The sequence below is a fragment of the Bubalus bubalis genome, chromosome X (assembly GCF_019923935.1).
Source record: "Bubalus bubalis isolate 160015118507 breed Murrah chromosome X, NDDB_SH_1, whole genome shotgun sequence".
Lineage (NCBI taxonomy): Eukaryota > Metazoa > Chordata > Mammalia > Artiodactyla > Bovidae > Bubalus > Bubalus bubalis.
This window is the reverse complement of record NC_059181.1, coordinates 51,320,175-51,342,309: the sequence shown is the minus strand read 5'-3', so window position 1 is coordinate 51,342,309 and position 22,135 is coordinate 51,320,175. Positions and strand designations below refer to the sequence as shown.

The following is a 22,135-nucleotide window of genomic DNA, read 5'->3' as shown; positions in this document are numbered from 1 at the left end:
TTTTCATACTGAACCCTAAATATTCATTGGAAGGACTAATGCTGAAGCTGAAGCTCCAATATTTTGACCACCTGATACAAAGAGCTGACTCATTGGAAAAGACCCTGATGCTGGGAAAGATTGAAAGCTGGAGGAGAAGGGGACAACAGAGGATGAGATGTTTGGGTGGCATCACTAACTCAATGAATATGAGTTTGGGTAGGCTCTGGGAGGTAGTGGAAGACAGGGAGGCCTGGCATGCTGCAGTCCTTGGGGTTGCAGAGTCAGACGTGACTAAGCGACTGAACAAATAGAGTGTATATAGTTTCCTAGGGCTGCCACAACAAAGTACCACAAACTGTGTGGCTTAAAACAACAGAAATTTATTGCCTTACAGTTCTGGAGGCTAGAAGTGGTGATGGTGGGCCATGCTCACTCTGAAAGCCCTAGCAAAGCATCCTTCCTTGTCTCTTTCTAGCTTCTAGTGATTGCAGTCTTTGATATTCCTTGACTTGTAGGTGTATCACTCTGCGTCCATCATCACATGTGTGTACCTGAATTTCTGTCTTGTAAGGACCCCAGTCATTGGACTAAGGTCTACCCTAATGTGATATGATTTCATTTTAACATGGTTATATTTGCAAAGACCATATTTCCAAATAAGGTCACAATCACAGTTTGGGAGGACACTATTCAACCAAGTACAGAGGGTCACATTTAAAAAATCTGCTTTATTAGGTCTGGAGTGGAGGCCCAGCATCCTTAATTTTTAAAAGCTTTACAGACTTGACTGATGTTCACCTGGAAATGTGGACATGGGGGAAGGCCCTTTTAAAGCAAAATCCCAAATACAGATTCCAGTAAAGAAAAATACTGATGAATTTCACTGCATAAAAGTTAAAGCTTTGGTGGCGGGAGGGTGGGGGAGAATACCATAAACAAATTCAAAAGGTCAACAAAGCTGGGAAAACATATTTGCATCATATATGATAAAAGGCTAAATTAATTTACAACAAATTCAGAAGAACTAACATGAAAAAGACAAAACCCAATAGTAAAGTGAGCTAAAGAATAAGCAAGTAATCTACAGAGAAAGACATGCACACATCAATAGAGATTTGAAAAGATGTTTAATTTCATCCATGAGTAAAGGCATATAAATCAAAACAATAAAATGCCATCTTTATCTATAAGACTGGAAAATGTTTAAAGTATGATTTAAACAGAGTAAGTCAGGGTATGAAGAAATACTAGATGTTTTCATATGCTGCTGGTGGGCTTGACGTTGTTACAACTTTTTTGATGTATAATTTGGTAGAATATATCAAAATAAAACATGCGGATATTCTTTGAATGTTGTAGGTGTTGCTCGTGCCTTCTCAGCAATCATTCCCCATTTTTTTCCTTCCCAATAAGTTGTAGATTTTTATTTATGTGTCTATTCTTCCCACTCATAGCCCATGTATTTGCGGGTAAACAGATTTTATTCTCAGTTCTTCTGACCACAAACAACATTAGTTCAGAGGACTTGTGACCTAAGCAAATCAATGAGGGAGAACCATGGGAGTCCTATTTACTTGGAATGTTGGGTCAGAGTTTTCTCTTCTCTGCTGGACTTGAGGAAGAGATTCAAAGCTTCCATTGCCACTGTCAGCCATTTCATTGGCACCTTGGCTTAAAGCACTGGTTCTCAGTCTTTAGTGTTCATCAGAATCACCTAATCTGTTAAAACATAGATTGCTGATCTTTACATACTTTCAGAGTTTCAAATTCTGCAGATCTGTAGTAGGGACAAAGAATTTCCTTTTCTAAGAAATTCTCAGGTGAGATTGATGCTGCTAGTCCAGGGATCACACTGAAAAAAACTACTTGGATAAAGTAGGGACTGCGCAGCAGAGACACTTAAAGAAACTGGGTAGCTCTAGCTCACCCTACCCCTGGAATTGTGTTTCGTTACTTGTAACCAAAATCACCCTAACCAATATATTCAGCAATTTTGGACTAAAAATTTACCCTATGGATATACTTGCAGAACTTTATCAAAATATATGCTGACGGATAGACTACCCTTGTGGCTCAGAGGTAAAGAAGCCGCCTGCAATGCAAGAGATGCAGGTTCAATCTCTGGGTCGGGAAGATCCCCTGGAGAAGGAAATGTCTACCCACTCCAGTATTCTTGCCTGAAAAATCCCATGGGCAGAGAGTCACTAAGAGTTGGACACAACTAAACACAGCGCGGGCGCGCGTGCACACACACACACACACATGCTGATGGATGATAATTGCAGCATTGTTTGTAATAGCTAAAACTGGAAGCAGTCAAAGTACTTGTCAATAGGGAATTGATCCATCAGATGGCATCATCTATCTAATGGAATACCATGTGGTTTAACAATTATGAAATGCTCTGTATATGCTTGTAGAAAAATAAGATATATTAAATATAAAAATCATGATGATTAAAAGGGAGTAATTTATACTTTTTAAACAAAAGAATAAACATATATGCAGGTATGTGGTTAATTATTTCCTGGAATGTTAATTCTGATTAAGAACAGCAATATTTGAGAAAAAGAGTTGGACTTGAGGTGGTGCTAGCAGTTCTTCAGTCTTCATTTTGTATATTTTATTCTGTTTGAGTTGCTTAACCTTAGGTAAATTTTCCTTTTGTCAAAAAAGAAAAGTCATTTGGCATTATCTGGGCAAGGCATAATTCAACTGTAATTTCCTTCTTTGTATTTCTCTATTGAAGAAACAACTAATAAATGTATTATTTTTAAAAAGATTAAATAATAAAAAGATAAATGGAAAATTGAAGACTTCTCAGGTATTCTGATGTGCAGCCGGGCTTGATTGCCACTAACATGGTGCATAGGTTATACACTGGTGAGGACTTATACCTATACTGATTGAGACTTAACTAGGGAGTTGCTAACTGTACTTTAATGTGCATATGAATTATCTAGGGATTTTGTTTGGAGAAGGCAATGGCACCCCACTCCAGTACTCTTGCCTGGAAAAGCCCATGGATGGAGGAACCTGGTAGGCTGCAGTCCATGGGGTCGCGAAGAGTCGGACATGACTGAGCAACTTCACTTTCACTTTCCTGCATTGTAGAAGGAAATGGCAATCAACTCCAGTGTTCTTGCCTGGAGAATCCCAGGGACGGGGGAGCCTGGTGGCTGCCGTCTATGGGGTCACACAGAGTTGGACACGACTGAAGTGACTTAGCAGCAGCAGCAGGGATTTTGTTAAAATGCAGATTCTGATTGAATAGATCTTTAGATGGGGCCCAATATTCTGCATTCTAATAGTCTCCCCAAATGATGCTGATGTTGCTGGACTACTGGTCACACTTTGATAGCAAGAACAAAGAAAGAGGAAAAGAGGAAAAAGAAGAAGCAGAAGGAGGAGGGACTATGAAGATAGAGAGAAGGGACAGATATGAGACATTGCAGAATTACTGGGCATATGGAGAGTTTTAGGTGATGAACTTTTTGGCCTGGGTGATGTGAGGATGGTAGTGACACTATCCAGAGATAGAGAAATCAAGCTAGAGGATGAGGAGATATAGGAAACAATGAAGGAGTGTGAGTAAGACTTCACATTTGAACATATTGAGTCATGATTTTTCTGGGAGAGTATTATATAGACTTGCCCAGTAGACCATTTGAACTCTGACTCTGCTTAGTAAAGTTCACACAGAGGTAGATTTGGGAGTCATCTGTATAAAGGTAAGAGCTGAGGCCATGTGATAGGATGAAACTGACCAGGGAGAAAGAATAGTGAGAAGGTAGCTGAAAATAGAAACTCAGAAATGACATTAAGAGACATTCTAAGAAGAAAATGGTGAAGTAGTGGGAGAGATAGTACAGAAGAATAAATATCTTGAAGGGTGTTCCTCGGAGAAGGCAATGGCACCCCACTCCAGTACTTTTGCCTGGAAAATCCCACGGACAGAGGAGCCTGGTAGGCTGCAGTCCATGAGGTCGCTAGAGTCAGACACGACTGAGCGACTTCACTTTCACTTTTCACTTTGATGCATTGGAGAAGGAAATGGTAACCCACTCCAGTGTTCTTGCCTGGAGAATCCCAGGGACAGGGAAGCCTGGTGGGCTGCCATCTATGGGGTCACACAGAGTCAGACACGACTGAAGCAACTTAGCAGCAGCAGCAGCAGGGCGTTCCTACGAAAGAACAACCAGATTCAGCATAAAACATATTTTTTATTGTGTGAGTTAGCAACTGCTGCATAATAAACCATCCAAAACTCAGTAGCTTGAAACCAAACCATGTATTGTTGCTCAAGAGTCTATAGGTCAGTGCTCTGTTGATCTGCACTAGGCTTGGCTGATCTTAGCTGGGCTCACTTATTTATCTGTGGCTGGTGGGTTGGTTGAGGACTGACAGGTCTAAGCTGGTCTGGCTGGATATAGCTAGACAAATGGGTCTCTCCTCCAGAAGACTAGCCCAGGGTCATTCCCATGGTAACTCCAGGGGTCCAATGGAGTGAGCAGAAGCATGCAAGGCTTAGAACTGACATAATATCACTTCTGCAACATTCTATTGATCAAAGGAAAACACAAGACTATTCTAGATTTGAAGGGTAGAGAAACAGATGCCATCTCTTAAAGGGAAGAGCTGCAAAAGGTGTACATACAGGGAGGTGTAAACAGCTGTGACCATTTTTGTAATCAGTTTATCATGCTGGACTTAGAAGTGAAAGAAGTCTTTAAAGATCAAGCAAGATAAAGCAAAGAAACAAAGCCATGACAATAGCAGTAATAAACCCCAGTAAGCTGGCTAGGGAGAGCAGGGCACTTGAGGACACTCAAGTGTCCTCAATGGAACAGAGGTAGTTCTTTGGAAAATTGAGGTGCTGTTATTGGAAGAAATGAGGAAAGGCTGCTGATCAGGTAGGAAAACAGACATCTGCCTCAGAATCTAAGAGTCTAGTCTTTATCATGAGAAAATTCTAGAAATACTTTAAATTGATATGGAACAGTCAGTCTTTCTGGTCCTTGAAATCAGTATGCACAGGACACACCCTTCAGGAGTCTCAGCTTGGACTCAAAACCAGCATGCCAATTGTGCCATCTTAATGTATTAATGTGTAACGTGTTTTCACATCCACTACCTTGTGTTACTCTTACAACTACCTATAAGGGAGGTAAAGCAGGCATTACTATTCCCATTTAATACTACTTCTAAAAATAATTTTGTCACTATCTTATAAAACTGAGCATTTGCCTGCCTTAGGTCCCAGCAGGAGACATGTACACAAGCATTCATGGCAACATTGATGGAAATAATAATGGGTAGAGCTTGCCAGAGTTGACCAGAGCTGAGCACCCACCGCTGCCCGCTGTGTACACCTCTGTGCCATGGCTGGCCTCAACTCCCTGGAGGCGGTGAAACGCAAGATGTAAGCCCTGCAGCAGCAAGCAGATGAGGTGGAGGACCGCACACAGGGCCTGCAGCGTGAGCAGCACGAGAAAGACCAAGATGACATGGCAGCTCTCAATCCACACATCCAGCTTGTCAAGGAGGAGTGGGACAGGGCTCAGGAATGACTGGCCACAGCCCTGCCGAAGCTGGAGGAGGCAGAAAAGGCTGCAGATGAGACTGAGAGAGGGATGAAGGTGATAGAAAACCCGGCCATGAAAAATGAGAAGATGGAGATTCAGGAGATGCAGCTTAAAGAGGCCAAGCACATTGCTGAGGACGCTGACCACAAATACAAGGAGGTTGCTCGTAAGTTGGTCATCCTGGAGGGCGAGCTGGAGAGGGCAGAGGAGTATGAGGTGTCTGAACTAAAATGTGGTGACCTGGAAGAACTCAAGAATGTCACTAACAACCTGAAGTTGCTAGAGGCTGCATCTTTAAAGTATTCTGAAAAGGAGAACAAATATGAAGAAGAAATTAAACTTCTGTCTGACAAACTGAAAGAGGCTGAGACCCATACCAAATTTGCAGAGAACAGCTGTGAAACTGGAAAAGACAATTGATGACCTGGAAGAAAAACTTGCCCAGGCCAAAGAAGAGAACAGGGGCTTATCTCAGACACTGGATCAGACACTGAATGAACTAAACTGTATATAACCAAAACAGAAGAGTCTTGTTCCAAAGAAACTCCAGAGCTCCATGTCTTTCTCTTCTCTTGTAAGAAGTTTCTTTTGTTATTGCCTCTTCGCCTTGCTGGAAATGTCAAGGAAATTATGAATACATGAAAAATATTTTGTATCAGAGAAGCTTTGAGCACCAGTTAAATCTACTCCTTTCTTTTTTTCAAGTGGCACCAGTTTTTTCAGCTCTATTTTTATCCTTACCTTGCATATATTCTTAAGGTAGGCAGGGTATTTCATATTGAGCATACCCTCTTTTAAGACTGAGGGCATTTGGTTCCTGGGAGAATAGACAAACCCACACTTTCAAAACACAGATTCCGACATCTGGTCATGGGTTAGTTTAAAAGGTTGAAGAATTCCACCATTGGTCACACTGTAGGAGGCCAGGGATCATCATATTAAAATCTCAAGTGGATCTTCCCAACCCTACATTAAAATGGGTGGTGATTTTCCACCAGAGCAAAAAAGGGGGGTGAGGTTACTGTGGGAAGTCATAAACTACCAAGAGGTTAACCTGATCATCCTGGTTCTTTTCCACACTCCACCATTCAGAACATTATCTGAGCAGCCAGTGTAAGAATGCTTGGAAAAGAGTCGTAATAATCACCCAAATGTTTTCTGGACTGATCCTTGATATATTCTTCTATATGTTTCTTTCACTCTAAAGTTGTTCTCTGAGGAGCTGATGTTTTATTCCAGTAATGACACATGCTTATCTGCTTTGATATGAGGCCATTCACTCAGGAGAAATGAATGTTGGAGAATTCAGTCCTATTAGGAGAAGCTGTCTTTTTCATAAAGACTGCTTAGCCATCAGTAATTGAGCAAGACTGTTTTTCTATGAACAAATATTGGACAGAATGGCCCTCTCAGACTACAAAGTAAAAATAAAAGAAGTAATTGACCCAACTTCATCGCCTCTATACTCGAGGGAATGCAAATTGGAGATTTACTTATTTAGAATTTTAATTCCTTCTTCAGGACCAAGTTAATAAAAAACCAAGAAACTCATGATTAAACTGAAAATGCAGTATTTTGTAGACAGGGCTGCACATTTTAGCCTTGTTATATTTCTGCTTTCTCAGTTAACATCTCAGAGCTGAAACATTCCACATTGTCCAGCAGTGTGGGGGCCAACTCAAGGTTACAATTCTGACTAAAAAATGACACTGCTTCTAGCTTATCTGAATCCTCTGCCCTCACTCCTATTTATTAAGCACCACACTATGCAAGAAATACACTAGCAAATTGTGCAACTGAATAAAACCCACACTTTTCATTTAGGTTCTTGCAACTGTATCATATGTAATAGTATCACTTTTTCTACATTTTGGTCAAATAAACTTTTACTCCAAAAAAAAAAAAAAAAAAAAGAATGGGTAGATAAACTGTGGTATTACTATATAGAAGTGAAAAATTAACTACAGCTATAGCAGCAATGTGGACAAGACAATGGCACCCCACTCCAGTACTCTTGCCTGGAAAACCCCATGAACAGAGGAGTCTGGTAGGCTGCAGTCCATGGGGTCACGAAGAGTTGGACACTTACTGAGCGACTTCACTTTCACTTTTCACTTTCATGCATTGGAGAAGGAAATGGCAACCGACTCCAGTGTTCTTGCCTGGAGAATCCCAGGGACAGGGGAGCCTGGTGGGCTGCCGTCTATGGGGTCACACAGAGTCAGGCACGACTGAAGTGACTTAGCAGCATAGCAGCAATGTGTTTGTGTCTTAGAGGGAAAAAAAAGTTGGATGAGAAAAGGGAGTTGCAGAACCTACATAAAATAACATTTTTATAAAATTAGAAAGCAAGTACAACCTAATACTATATTGTTCAAAAATAATTGCATATGTGATATAACTATTTAAGAAGAAATCTAGGGAATGAAAACTGAAAGTGAAAATACTGGTTACCTCTGGGGAAGGCAGAGAGATGGGATAGTTCTTAGGTTGGGCAGCGGGTTCAGGAGAGTTCAGTTTATTATTGAATTTTATAACATATGTTACATACCCTTTTGCATTTATCAAATAATATGTGTGAGTGTGCTTAGTCGCTTCAGTCATGTCCGACTCTTTGTGACCCTATGGACTGTAGCACGCCAGGCTCCACTATCCATGGGATTCTCCAGGCAAGAATACTGAAGTGGGTTGCCATGCCCTCCTTCATGGGATCTTCTCAACCCAGGGATCGAACACGCATCTCTTAGTCTCCTGCATTGTCAAGTGAGTTCTTTACCACTGGTACCACCTTAGGAAGCCCTTATTAAATAGTACATAATAATATTTTTAAATAGTCAAAAAAGGAAAGCAAAACAGCAGGGAAGTGTCAAGGAAGCCAGAGAGTTTCATGAATGGGTTGTATTTCAATGTCAATTGCTGTGGAAGGCCTCAGCAAGATGCCTGTATGAAAACTGTGGACTTGGTGACAGGGTGCACACGTCACCTTTGGAAGCAGCCACATTCAAATAGGAAGGGCTGATGCCAGATTATAGGCTAGGGAGAACTGTGTTATGAGGAAATCAGGACCTGGAGCTTAGACAAGTCTTTCATCTACTACCAACTCTTCCCCCACCCCCTGGTCAAACCTGTAACAGCTAACATTTATTGAGGCTGCATTATATGCCAGGCATTTTACATACACTGTCTAGGGGGAGCTAAACTCAATGCTTGCTTTACCCCCAGATTATATCCACTTCAGTGCACATGCAGAGAAGCCCTATGACACTAGAATGGGAATGAATGCTTTACTCTTCCATTACAAATTTTAGGTATAATAACTCAAGTGGTTAGGCAGTGGCAACCAATCAAAAGGCAATTAATTGGAGTGGTTCCCTGGGCCTGCTGGCGGTGGCCTGTGGGGCCCCGGCCTGAGGGTGGCAGCGGCTTGTCTGAGCACCTGGATGTGTTGGTGGAGGACAAGGTGGTGGTCTTCCTCAAGGGGACGCTGGAGCAGCCCCAGTGTGGCTTCAGCAATGCAGTGGTACAGATTCTCCGGCTGCACAGCATCTGCTACTATGCGGCCTACAACGTGCTGGACGACCCCCAGCTCCAGTAAGGCATTAGACTACTCCAACTGGCCCACCATCCTGCAAGTGTACCTCAACGGTGAGCTTGGGGGTGGGGGGGCTGTGACAGTCTCCTGCAGATGCACCAGAATGAGGACCTGGTGGAAGAACTCAAAAAGCTGGGGATCCACTCAGCCCTCTTAGATGAAACCAAAGACTAGGACTCAAAGTGAGGGAGGGTGGCCCAGGTGAGAAGCTGCTGATGTCAGAGTCTCACCGCCAGAGAAGTCTTACCCATTCTGGTTCCCGCTCTACAGATGACTGTTTGCACTGGTTCCTCCAGTTTGTAAGCAGCCAAGTGATTTTAGCATGTCTGGTGTTTAGGCAAGGAATATCCTATCATAAACATAATCGTAACCACTGCACTGTCATAATCAATGTGGTATTACAAGCTTGTTGTAAACAAAATTCTTTCTTGTGTTGTACTTTGCTCTTTGCAAAGGATTCAGGAGTAAACTTAGGAGCTTTTGAACCATTGTTATTATTCACAAGTCCTCCGCAAATATATCAGTCTGCAAAGATAATATAACTCCCCTCCCCAGTTTTTTATAACTTTTTCTGTTAAGACAAATGATGGGCAAGGAAGAAAATAAGATAACTGTTTTTTTTTTTTTTTAAATAAACTGCCAACCCGGGGGGGGAAAAAGGCAATGAATCAAATCTACCCAGAAATGGGTCATTTCTCCCTGTGATGCTATTATTTTGACTCACCAAACTTATTTCTTCCGTGTTTCAGGGACATAGTAGATTTGTACTTTCCACCTCCAGGAAATTAGGTGCAACCATGTGGGCCATTTCTTGGGTAATGAAGAGAGAAGTGATGGGTGACATTTTAAGCTGTAAGGATCAGTGTGTGTTTTGGTCACATCCCTTCCTAACTCAGTGATGGGGCTTCTGTTGGTTTGAGTTTTCAAGTGGCTTTGGATGAACAGAGCTCCCCTGCCAATCTATGTTGGACATAATGAGCAAGAAGTATACCTTTATTATGTGAGATTTTGTGATTATTATAGCAGCAAAGGGCTTCTCTGATGGCTCAGAGATAAAGAATCCACCTGCAATGCAGGAGATGCAGGTTCGATCCTTGGGTCAGGAAGATCTCCTGGAGGAGTAGATGGCAACCCTTTCCAGTATTCTTGCTTGAAAAATCCCATGGACAGAGGAGCCTGGCAGGCTACAGTCCAAAGGGTTGCAAAGAGTCAGACACAACTGAGCAACTGAGCATGCATACATGCATAGCAGCAAAATCTAGGCTATCCAACTGATACATTCCCCTTTTCTAGAGTTAAAGATTATAAATGTATAAGGACTTAATAATAAAACGAAAAATTTTAAAAGGTATAAAGTGACTAGAATTCTCCCTGGCACATAGTAATCCCTCAAAAAGATCACTTTCTGCATCTGCTCCTAATAAATGAGCACAGAATTTTCCTATTTCTTACACACAAATAAAGATTAGTTGAAGATATAAATAGAAGACAATGTTCCAGGCTCACATTATTCTTAATGCTTGTGATTTTAGGAGAGATATCTGCCTTCTTGATCACGTTCTCCTTCAAGTCCATGCAAATAACACAATTGGCACTGCTTGGGTCATATACCCATCCCTGCACTGGGGGAGGTGAAGCCATGTGACTGATGGTCAATCCACCTCTATCCCAAGATTGGAAGGAGAAGTTCCCCAAAGGGGGAAAAAACTAGGCTTAACTGCTGCCATAGGAGGAAGGAATGCTGAGCAGGGTTCAGTATTATCTACTTAGTCAAAACAAACTTAGATTTAGAACTCTGGTTTTTAATCACTTATTAGTTGTATGTGAACTTATGTAACACTGAACCAGTTTGCCCATGTGTAAAGTGAGGATAGTATTTACTTTGCAGAGTTGTTCAAGGTTTAGAAACAATGTACAAGAGCCTAGTACTGATAGCTTAGAGGTGAGTGATGCTGCTGTATTTGTGGTCTCTGAAGGACAGTTTCAGTCACTCAGAGCTTTGTGTAGATTTTATTTAAAGTGACAGAAAAAGCTTCTGACATAGACAACAGAAGGGGGCAGGAGAATACCCACCTCACTAGTTTAAGCTGGGCCTTATATACTTCTAAACTAGCTGCTTAGAATAGATAAAAAATACCTCAAGGCTATGAGAATTTTGTCCTGACCCTTTCCCATAACATACATCCTGGGATGACATCAGCGTGAGATTAGCCAGAAGGAACAGGTTAACCCAGAGCTCAAGGCTGTGAAAGTTTTTACCCAGAACTTTTCTCATAACATTCATCCAAAGCTCAAAAAGAGGCATGTCCTTGAACAAGAGATACTGCTGTCTACAAAGGCCTACTTGTCCATGGCAAAAAAATGTGAAAAAGAAAGAATGTGTACCTCCTCTATAAAGGGGCCTTAGGCTTGGACTGCTTATCAACCTGCCTAAATTAACTCTCTTATTCTCCCCTTTTTCTTTTAGGAGAATATTGTTGCTGAGGAGAAAGGGGCGGAGAAATCTGTCAGTAACTGCTTCCTGCGGGTGAGGAGGGGCAGACCCTAAGTTGTTGAAGCAACATATTCTCATTACCCCTTTATTTAGGGTTTCTGATCCAAGGATCCCAAGTAATAGCTAGAGGAGGCAGTAGAAATTGTAGGAGCATGAACAATTATTTGTAATTTAAATGTTTTCAGACGGTTAGAAACAAATCTCATTACACAGTTACAGATGTAAGGAAAAAAACAGCAAAATCAGAATGATTACAAGTATTACAGTCAAGATAGTTTTTCACCAAGGAGAGCTTGTAAACCAAGATTATATCTATGACCAGAGTGGAACATCAGGGAAGTCCAGTTTTGAAGAGTGACCAGAATCTCTGTATCACCATTACTTTGTATGGGAAGCTGTTGTATCCTTTAGAAAGAACAAACTAGATAAGTAGATTAAAAGGCAGAGACCAAACATCAGTAGATGAATTACTGTAATCAGCAGTCCAAGAATAACCTGAAAGAATCAGGTTATATTTGATAGTAACTTTGATCCTGGTCTGGATAGAGTCAACACTTGGGCTGCCCTATTTATAAGAATGGAGCCAATTGGCATGTTCATATACATTTTGAATATGGGTATAACAAACCCAGTTAGAAGTAGTTGAAAGAGTGACAGCCTGAACCTTAACAGACAAAATAAATCTTACCATTTCTTTTTAGAAGAATGAGTCTGAACCTCTATGTATACAGCTGTTTTAAGGAGACTTATAGTCATAGGTTACCCACTCTAGTATTCTGGCCTAGAGAATTCCATGGGCTGTATAGTCCATGGGGTTGCAAAGAGTCGGATACGACTGAGTGACTTTCACTTTCACTATGGTCATAGCTAGTTGTCTAAGTTTGTCCAAGTAGGCTTTAGCCTCTTATTGTGGTATTAACATATAAGCCAAAGTAGTTGTCACTATTAACAATTGTAGATAGTGTTTTTCTAGGTATGAGAAAATGGAAGAATTTGGGCTCAAAAATTTTTTTACCTGAAAATATCTGACTATTCAAAGGCTTGTTTTGTCCATTTTTTTTCAGAGCACAAAGCAAGTGTCTAATCTCTGATTTTCACCCTGAACTCCTTTCAGAGGATGTCGAAGGTCAGCAGCTGTAGTGTCCATGATTTAATCTTTGTAGAGGCAGATGGCAAGGGCCAGTTTCCAGGCACAGGGCCCCTTTATGGCCATGAGTTTGACCATGGTTTGGGGGCGTTTCATGGCCATCTTGTCCCACAGTGCTTGGAAAGCTCATTACCAGGTCTGTTGAAGATTTCATTGATAGGCCACTCAATGTGCTGTTACTGGACTAGGCCCTGTGAGTAGCAAAATCTCTGGACTGCACCTGTCTCACTAGTCTCTTGGTCCAGGAGAATATTCCCTCTTGCTTCTTTTCATATACAGAGTCATACCATTATAATTATGGATTTTATATAGAACTGTACACCATCATTATATCAGTGGCTCCATCACATACTTGATAATGTAAGGGACACTTCTTGAAACAGGCAATATAGAAAACAATATAGTTAGCAGTAACAGTAAAATCACAAGTAAGACCTTAAGTCAAGAACTTAATTAGGTATAGCCCAGTGATATCTCCAGGTCACCTGACTGAGTTTGTTAAATGACTATAGCCTGCTGTTAATCTTCTGGTTGTAGATCCTGGAGCATCGGATCTTTATTTAAAGACTGGTTAATCGGATCTTTATTTAAAGACTGGTTACTGGGATAAACTTTAGAAACAAACTCAGAGTGTCCTTTTTAATAACTTAATTAAACCTCTTAGCAATGTAACATAACCACAAGGAACTAACTCAGAAGTGAATCAGTAAATACAGACCTTAGTTAATAAAACTAGAATGTAATACTCAGTGAAACATGATAGATGCCATAGGCCTGACATCAGTTGGGTGGATTTTTCTTTTAGAGCTCCCCAGTATACTTTGAGATTTCTGTATATGTTGGGACACAGTCTTTTTTACCTTGATAAGGCTGTCCAGAACCCAAGTGTCTCCAATTTTGGAGGGACGAGGCAGAGAGAGAAGAAAAATGTTTTAACTTTACCCATAGATGTAAATCATTAAATTGTTTTAAACCATCAGTAATTTGAGAAGAGCTTCTTTATATCTGAAAACAAAGATTGGAAGACAGTAATACATCAGACAAAAAGTCATGAAAATTATAGTCATATTTTGCAGTCTACTCAATCCCATGCAACTGACCCCTTTATTCTGCCATTCCTGCTCGATGACCAAGGACATCAATGAAAGCAATAGTCTCCAAGAAGCTCATGAAGTTTTTGCCAATGTCTGTATGACCTGTCCAGCAAAGTGGGTGCCCCAATCACTGGAGACTGCAGAAAACACACTTTAACCATTTTTTCCCATTGTGAGATATTAACCCCACAGCCAGGAAAGGCTTTAGCCTATCAAATAAAAGTGAGGTTTGTCAGGGAGCCGGAAAAAGCCAAGTGGCTGTTGGACCTCCCATAGCCCTGACTGTTTGGTTTACAGCCATTCTTTATCCATTTTAAATTCCCTGATGAGGGGTTAATTTTGTAGAAGCAGAATGAGCTTTGTCTATGTGCGCCATAGTCCATTATCAAAAGCCACATTTCAATAAAACTTTGTTCTTTTAATCAGGGAGAGAAAACCAAATTCCAGTTTGGTACCAGCTTACGTTCACTGTGAAACAATAGTTGTCCACTTAGTCAAAGTAACAATAAAAGACCTCAAAGGCAGTTTAATATCTTAAGAAACTTGCATCTTGCACAAAACTGTCTTCCACTTGCCACAAATCTTTTTTCATTTGTCACAAACCTTTTTTGTATTTTCTGTATTTATCACTTTATTTGCCCATTCAGAGAACAGCCACCTCTAAGTTCAGATTTACTTTCTTTTTCTTAATAGAATGTAATTTCATTTCCTATACCTTTTTATTGAAAACACACATCTTTCCTTCAGCAACCATGAACTGTACTTTATATCATCATTTTGTAGATTGGTAAATGTAAATCACCCAAAGCTATGTCATTTGCAAAAGTATCTTCACAATGTCTATGTTAATTAGGTCAATAAAAAAACATCAATACTAGATATTAATTCAATAGTGAATATTTCCCAGTTTACACAAGCCTGAAATTCATTTTAGTTTAATTTTTTTGAATTTAGAATTGTTTGATTTCTAAGTGCTTACTTCTCTTTAGGCCAATTAGGCTTCAGCAATATTGTCCAAGGACAAAGACACACACAGAGACCTCACAGTTTTCCACTTGAAATATAAAATGTCTCTTTGCTCCCCCCCCCTTTTTTTTCTTGGCTTGAAGTTCTGCCAACTTGCTCATGGTTGGAGTCCCAGACAGAGTGGGCTGTGTATCTCAAGGACATGATAAGAGTTAACTTCAGGTTCTTCCCCAGGCATGTTTTCTGTTTCTCAGGCAGGATCGGAGCTCCAAAAAAAGTATTTTAACAAGTCAGCTTTTTCCTAATTGCATGTGCTAGAAGAACTGGTTTTGCAATTTCAAAAAGATTTCATTTTAACCTATTTTTTCCAGAGTCTAAAAAATATCATGGCCATTCAGTGTCAAAAATGTCATCTCTTCTTTTTGTAGTCACAGTTTCATAGCTAAAATTTAAACCAGAGTGTTAAAATTGGCTCTGATGACAGGGGTAGACTGATTGATAAGATGTTGTCCCAGCAGGGATTGTCTCTCTGGGCAAGTGAGGTCTTCTCTTAAAGAAATCCTGTGTATATGGGACATTTTGGGCTCTGGGGATGAAACTTACCCCAGTTTTTCCAAGATACAATTCAAAGGGGTAGTTTTAGGACTGCTAGCTCCCATCTGTAAGCCCAGTGCCGTGGCTTTTTTCTACTGGAGGTGACCCTCCCTGCTCTAGATAGGGGTGTAGACAGGCCTTCCACCTAAGCTTCCTTCCCTGGCCAGAGTTAAACTGTCCCTTACTGACAGTAATCCAAGTCTATGCCCCACTAAAGCTGAAGAAGCTGAACAATTCTATGAAGACCTACAAGACCTTCTAGAACTAATACCAAAAAAAAGATGTCCTTTTCATCATAGAGGACTGAAATGCAAAAGGAGGAAGTTAAGAGATCCCTGGAGTAACAGGCAAGTTTGGCCTTGGAGTACAAAATGAGGCAGGGCAAAGGCTAACAGAATTTTGCCAACAGACCACACTGGTCATAGCAAACACCCTTTCCAACAACACAAGAGAAGACTATACACATGGACATCACCCGACGGCCAATACCAAAATCAGATAGATTATATTCTTTGTAGCCAAAGATGGAGCAGTTCTATACAGTCAGCAAAAAGAAGACCAGGAGCTGACTGTGGCTCAGATCATGAATGCCTTATTGCAAAATTCAAATGTAAACTGAAGAAAGTAGGGAAAACCACTAGACCATTCAGATATGACCTAAATCAAATCTCTTACAATTACACCATGGAGGTGACAAATAGATTCAAGGAATTAGATCTGATAGGGTGCATGAAGAACTATGGATGGAGATTTGTAACACTGTACAGGAGGCGGTGATCAAAACCATCCCCATGAAAAACAAACACAAAAAGGCAAAATGGTTGTCTGAGGAGGCCTTACAAATAGCTGAGAAAAGAAGTGAAAGGTAAAGGAGAAAAGGAAAGATATATCCATCTGAATGCAGAGTTCCAAAGAATAGCAAGGAGAGATAAGCAAGCCTTCTTAAGTGATCAATGCAAAGAAACAGAGGAAGACAATAGAATGGGAATGACTAGAGATCTCTTCAAGAAAATTAGAGCTACCAAGGGAAAACTTCATGCAAAGATGGGCACAATAAAGGACAGAAACAGTATGGACCTAATAGAAGCAGAAGATATTAAGAAGAGGTGGTAGGAATACACAGAAGAACTATACAAAACAGATCTTAATGACTTGGATAACCATGCTGGTATGGTAACTCACCTAGAGCCAGACATCCTGGAGAACAAAGTCAAGTGGGCCTTAGGAAGCATCACTATGAACAAAGTTAGTGGAGGTGATGGAATTCCAGCTGAGTTATTTCAAATCCTAAAAGATGATGAAAGTGCTGCACTCAACATGCCAGCAAATTTGGAAAACTCAGCAGTGGCCACAGGACTGGAAAAGGTCAGTTTTCATTGCAATCCCAAAGAAAGGCAATGCCAAAGAATGTTCAAACTACTGTATAATTGCATTTATCTCACACGCCAGCAAATATTCAAAATTTTCCAAGCGAGGTTTTCACAATACGTGAACTGAGAAGTTCCAGATGTTCAAGTTGGATTTAGAAAAGGCAGAGAGAGGAACCAGAGATCAAATTGCCAACATCAGTTGGATCATAGAGAAAGCAAGAGAATTCCAGAAGAACATCTACTTCTGCTTCATTGAGTATGCTAAAGCCTTTGACTATGTGGATCATAACAAACTGTTGAACATTCATTCTTTTTTTTTTTTTTCACATTAGGAAGAGCAATCTGCTTTATTCAGTCTATGGATTCAAGCATTCATATCATCCAGAAACATCCTCAAAGACACACCTCAAGAAAACCCTCCCTAAATTGTACTCAACATTCTAATCATACTCAACTTCTCAACCATTCATAACATTTCACTTACATCCTGTCCCCTAGAGTTCCTTTCTCATCTTCTCCCTTCACCTAACACCTAGCCATCCTTCAGTTGGCCTGAGTGAGGGAAGGTATATGCTGGAAATTAATATGGAGTACAACTTAATATAAAGTATTAGAGATGGTTGATAGGTAACAAAATAGAAAATTTGACATTAATTGATAGTTATACAAGGCCATTGGAATTATGTTAATAGAAGAGTAATATTAAAGAGATATTTAAGAAAATGAACCAGTGTTACACAGATGGGTTACACTCATTCTTAAAGAGATGGGAATACTAGACCGCCTTACCTGCCTCCTGAGAAATCTGTATGCAGGTCAAGAAGCAACAGCTAGAACTGGACACGGATCAGTGGAATGGTTCCAAATTGGGAAAGGAGTACGTCAAGGCTGTATACTGTCACCCTGCTTTTTAACTTATATGCCGAATACATCATGCAAAATGCCCAGGTGGATGAAGCACAAGCTGAAATCAAGATTGCTGGGAGAAATATCAATAACCTCAGATATGCAGATGACACCACCTTTATGGCAGAAAGTGAAGAGGAACTAAAGAGCCTCTTGATGAAAGTGAAAGAGGAAAGTGAAAAAGCTGGCTTAAAACTTCAACATTCAATAAACTAAGATGATGGCATCTGGTTCCATCACTTCATGGCAAATAGATGGGGAAACAATGGAAACAGTGATAGACTTTATTTTCTTGGGCTCCAAAATCATTGCAGATGGTGACTACAGCCATGAAATTAAGACACCTGTTCCTTGGAAGAAAAGCTATGATAAACCTAGACAGCATATTAAAAAGCAGAGACATTACTTTGCTGACAAAGGTCTGTCTAGTCAAACCTATGGTTTTTCCAGTAGTCAGGTATGGATGTGAGAATTGGACCATAAAGAAAGCTGAGCACTGAAGAATTAATGTTTTTGAACTATGCGTTGGAGAAGACTCTTCAGAGTCCCTTGGACAGCAAGGAGATCAAACCGGTCAATCCTAATGGAAATCAGTTCTGAATATTCATTGGCAGGATTGATGCTGAAGCTGAAGCTCCAATGCTTTGGCTACCTGATGGGAAGAACTGACTCTTTGGAAAAGACCCTGAAGCTGTGAAAGATTGAAGGCAGGAGGAAAAGGGGAGAACAGAGGATGAGATGGTTGGATGGCATCACTGACTCAATGGACATGAGTTTGAGCAAGCTCCAGGGGTTGGTGATAGACAGGAAAGCCTGGTGTGCTGCAGTCCATGGGGTCACAAAGAGTCGGACAATACTGAGCAACTGAACTAAATTGAACTTACTGATGCAGGTGTCTTATTACCATCCCTCCCCATTCTACCACCAAGGTGGGGTGGAGATGCAGCAGGGGTAGTCCTGATGGCATCCCAGATTGATGTCCAGTTTCTCACCATTAATGCCTTTGCATGATTTCTGCTCCTCCTCTGATGCCACCCAGGGTGATATGTGATAAGAAAAAAAATGGGTGGTGAAGGGCCAGCCAGCGAGGAAAAAGTGATTTTTGTTGAGCTATTAGGGCTAATCCTTCCAGTTCATTTCCACAGATTACACAGAAAGAATATCTAAGGAGTTGAGACAAAAGCCACTGGAGAACCTCCTCTGGTCCGCTAAGAGCCAGCCTTACCAAATGAAGCCCATCGCACTTCCAATCTGACCAGATCCTGGAATTCCCATCTGTGTCCTCAGAAATCTCAGTTGCCAGGAGTGCCTCCATCCATATAGACCAGACACACAGCTGTAACAAGGATTCATTTTCAGGTTGTTGGCCCGAGGCAGGCGACTAAGGGAACAACCTCTAGCTTGAGAAATGTTCCTGGAGTCAGAGCTCCACCCAGCTCCCAATTGTGCTCCTGTCTGCAGTGCATGAAAAGACAATCCAGGTGTAACTTTTGGCTTCTAGCAAGACTAGGTGCTTTGTGACTGTCAATCCAAATTTGAGGTCTCAGTAATAGTACACAGTAACAGAATAGATGGCAAGTCCCTTGAAAGTCTAGATTTGACAGATTAGGTTAGTAGTTTCAATTCTCCAGGCAGTTACAAAATGGTCAAAAAGACCAGGAAAAGGTGACCAAGAAAGGAACGTTTGGTCCACACACTTCACCCATTTCAGGCTACTCCCCTCACAGGGATGTTGGCTGCCTCTTGGTATCACCAGTTCAGTATAAATCCCTGACAGGCTCCCCTTTTGGGGCTGCCCTCAGTCATTATGAGGTGCCACAGAAACACAAACTGGGCTCTACTCTCACTTTGCATTTGTTTTGTGCATTTCTGGCTTTCAGTCAATCACTTGCACAGGCACACTGTAGAGTTAACAAAGCAGAAAACGTGTTTAATAGGACAACAAAAGAACTAGAGCTCCAAGTGTCCTTACCTTGTCTTGAAGATCCTGGATGAGCACCAAAGATGATAGCTTATCGGTAAACAGTGAACAGTGCCGCTGGATTCGTGGTCTCTGAAGGAGATTTAACTCTGGGACCAAAGACAGTCTCAGTCACTCAGAGCTTTGTGTAGATTTTATTTAAAGTGAAAGTGACAGAAAAAGCTTCTGACATAGATATCAGAAGGGGGCAGAAGAGTACCCACCTCATTAATTTAAGTAGGGCCTTATATACATCTGAGAATAGACAAAAAATACCTCAAGGCTGTGAGAACTTTGCTGACCCTTTCCTGTAACATACATCCTGGGATGACATCAGCACTAGATTAGTCAGAAGGAACAGGTTAACCCAGAGCTCAAGGCTGTGGAAGTTTTTACCCAGACTTTCCCCCATCACATACATCCAAAGCTCAAAAAGAGGCATGTCCTTGAACAAGAAGTACTGCTGCCTACAAGGCCTACTTGTCTATAGCAAAAGAATGTGAAAAAGAATGCTTACCTCCTCCATAAAGGGGCCTTAGGCTTGGACTCCTTATCAACCTGCCAAAGTTAACTCTCAGTACTGTGTTAAGTCACTTTAGTAGTGTCTGACTCTGCAACCCCATGGACTGTAGTCCACCAGGATTCTCTGTCCATAGGATTCACTAGGGAAGAATACTGGAGTGGGTTGCCATGCCCTCCTCCAGGGGATCTTCCCAACCCAAGGACTGAACCCGCATCTCTTATGTCTCCTACGTTGGCAGACATGTTCTTTACCACTAGCATCACCTGAGAAACCTAGTCCTATGCTTGGTACCTAATAGGTCCTCAGTTAACAGTAACTTTTAAAGGCCAAATGTAAAGATTTTCCACGATTAAATTATTTTTTCTAGTTGAAACACTCACTTTATTGTTGACTGAATTTTATCATGCTTGAAGTGAAGTGGAGTTGCTCAGTCATATCTGACTCTTTGTGATCCCATGGACTATAGCCTACCAGGCTTCTCTGTCCATGGAATTTTCCAGGCAAGAGTACTGGAGTGGGTTGCCATTTCCTTCTCCAGGGGATCTTCCCAACCCAGGGATTGAACCCAGGTCTCCTGTATTGCAGGCAGATGCTTTACTATCTGAGCCACCAGGGAAGCCCTTATCATGCTTAAGGTGCTGAAATACTGAGGCACTAGTCAGGAACCTTGTTAGCATGTGTCAGACCCTACTGACTAATTCACAACAAAGATTTTATGTTATCTTTTGCCACTTTGTCCAAGACAGTAATGATAGCTTTAGGCATGTGAGTACAGCAGAAGATCCAGCTCCTCAGTCTGTTGTATTCATATATAAAAAAAAAGTTTGGAAAGCTAATAAAGGCATTTCCTTAAGCCTTAAAACAACTGAAACCAAATCCATGCCAAGGTTCCTGCTTGACACATGTTCCTCGAAAGATATCTCTTTCAACATATACAAAGTCAAAAAAGGCATAGTTAAGGGACAGAGTAACACCTACATTATATGTCAACTTTTCAACATGAAAGAGAAAAGGCAAAGTTTCTTCATTTAGAAACTGGGTCTCCTCTTCACATACTCTGCCAAAATAGGATTGTGGGACTGGTTTTTAGGAGAGGTATTTTGAATGTCCAGTTTCTGCGGTTAATCCCTCATTTGCTCATCCTATGACAGCAAGAAACTTTCTGATTTTAAAGTCTTTTCAACTGACTAGAACTTTCTTATTGGATTCTGCCTGTTTTCCTGATAAGCACCACAAAAACAAAAGGAAAGCCTAGGAATATGAAGCTAGTGAAAAAGGAAAGGCACATGTATCACTATATGAATAAGTACTCTTCTATCCATGGTGGATGTAACACTCTATTTCTTAAATTGCACTGTGCCTTCCCAATGATGTCAAACCCTAAAAGTATTGCAGAGATAGTAGGTTTTTTTGGGAAAAGGATGAGCTCTGTATTAGTCTGCAGTGACTCAGTTTAGATATGAAAATAGGTTCTGAAAAGTGACCTCTTTGGTCCATCTGGTTAGACTAGTTGATGTCTATGTGAACATTTATTCATCTTTATTAGCAAGGTTTAAAAGATGAACAGATTATCAAGGCTCCCACTATCAAATTCTGAGACCCAACACCTAGAGAGCAAAGGTTAGGAAAAGACATCTATAGCCATAATGAACCAACTATAAAACAAAGTTTTACAAATGAATTTACATTTAAAGGAAAGTGTTTACAAACTTCAGTAACCTCTAATGCTTGCCTTTAGGCTCAGCTGTTTCCTTCTACAACCTGTACACACAGGGCACAGAGCAGTCTTGGAGGTCAAGCCTAGCTAGCAACACTTAGCAGAAGCAGTAAAGTAAGAATCTACCCGAGAGTCCTGGCTTCAGATTCTGCTTTAAGCATCAGTCTATTGCTCAAAGATGACTCAGAACTCTTTTTTAATTTTT

The 22,135-nt window shown here is 40.8% G+C and overlaps 1 long non-coding RNA gene and 2 pseudogenes across 2 annotated transcripts; 2 read left to right on the top strand and 1 right to left on the bottom strand.

Moving 5' to 3' along the window:
* The first annotated feature begins 5,309 nt into the window (after window positions 1-5,309).
* Window positions 5,310-6,081, top strand: LOC123331962 (annotated as a pseudogene).
* An 886-nt stretch (window positions 6,082-6,967) lies between these two features.
* LOC102406651 lies at window positions 6,968-9,345 on the top strand (annotated as a pseudogene).
* Window positions 9,346-11,795: 2,450 nt separating this feature from the next.
* LOC112582136 lies at window positions 11,796-20,358 on the bottom strand. Of its 2 annotated transcripts, none has more exons than XR_006548776.2 (3): window positions 19,703-20,358; window positions 18,956-19,066; window positions 11,796-13,805 (listed from the first exon to the last, which is right to left on the bottom strand). It is a non-coding gene; the product is annotated as an uncharacterized LOC112582136 (long non-coding RNA). The 2 variants fall into 2 exon arrangements; XR_003106715.2 differs by lacking the exon at window positions 11,796-13,805 and adding an exon at window positions 13,815-15,302.
* Window positions 20,359-22,135: the final 1,777 nt, after the last annotated feature.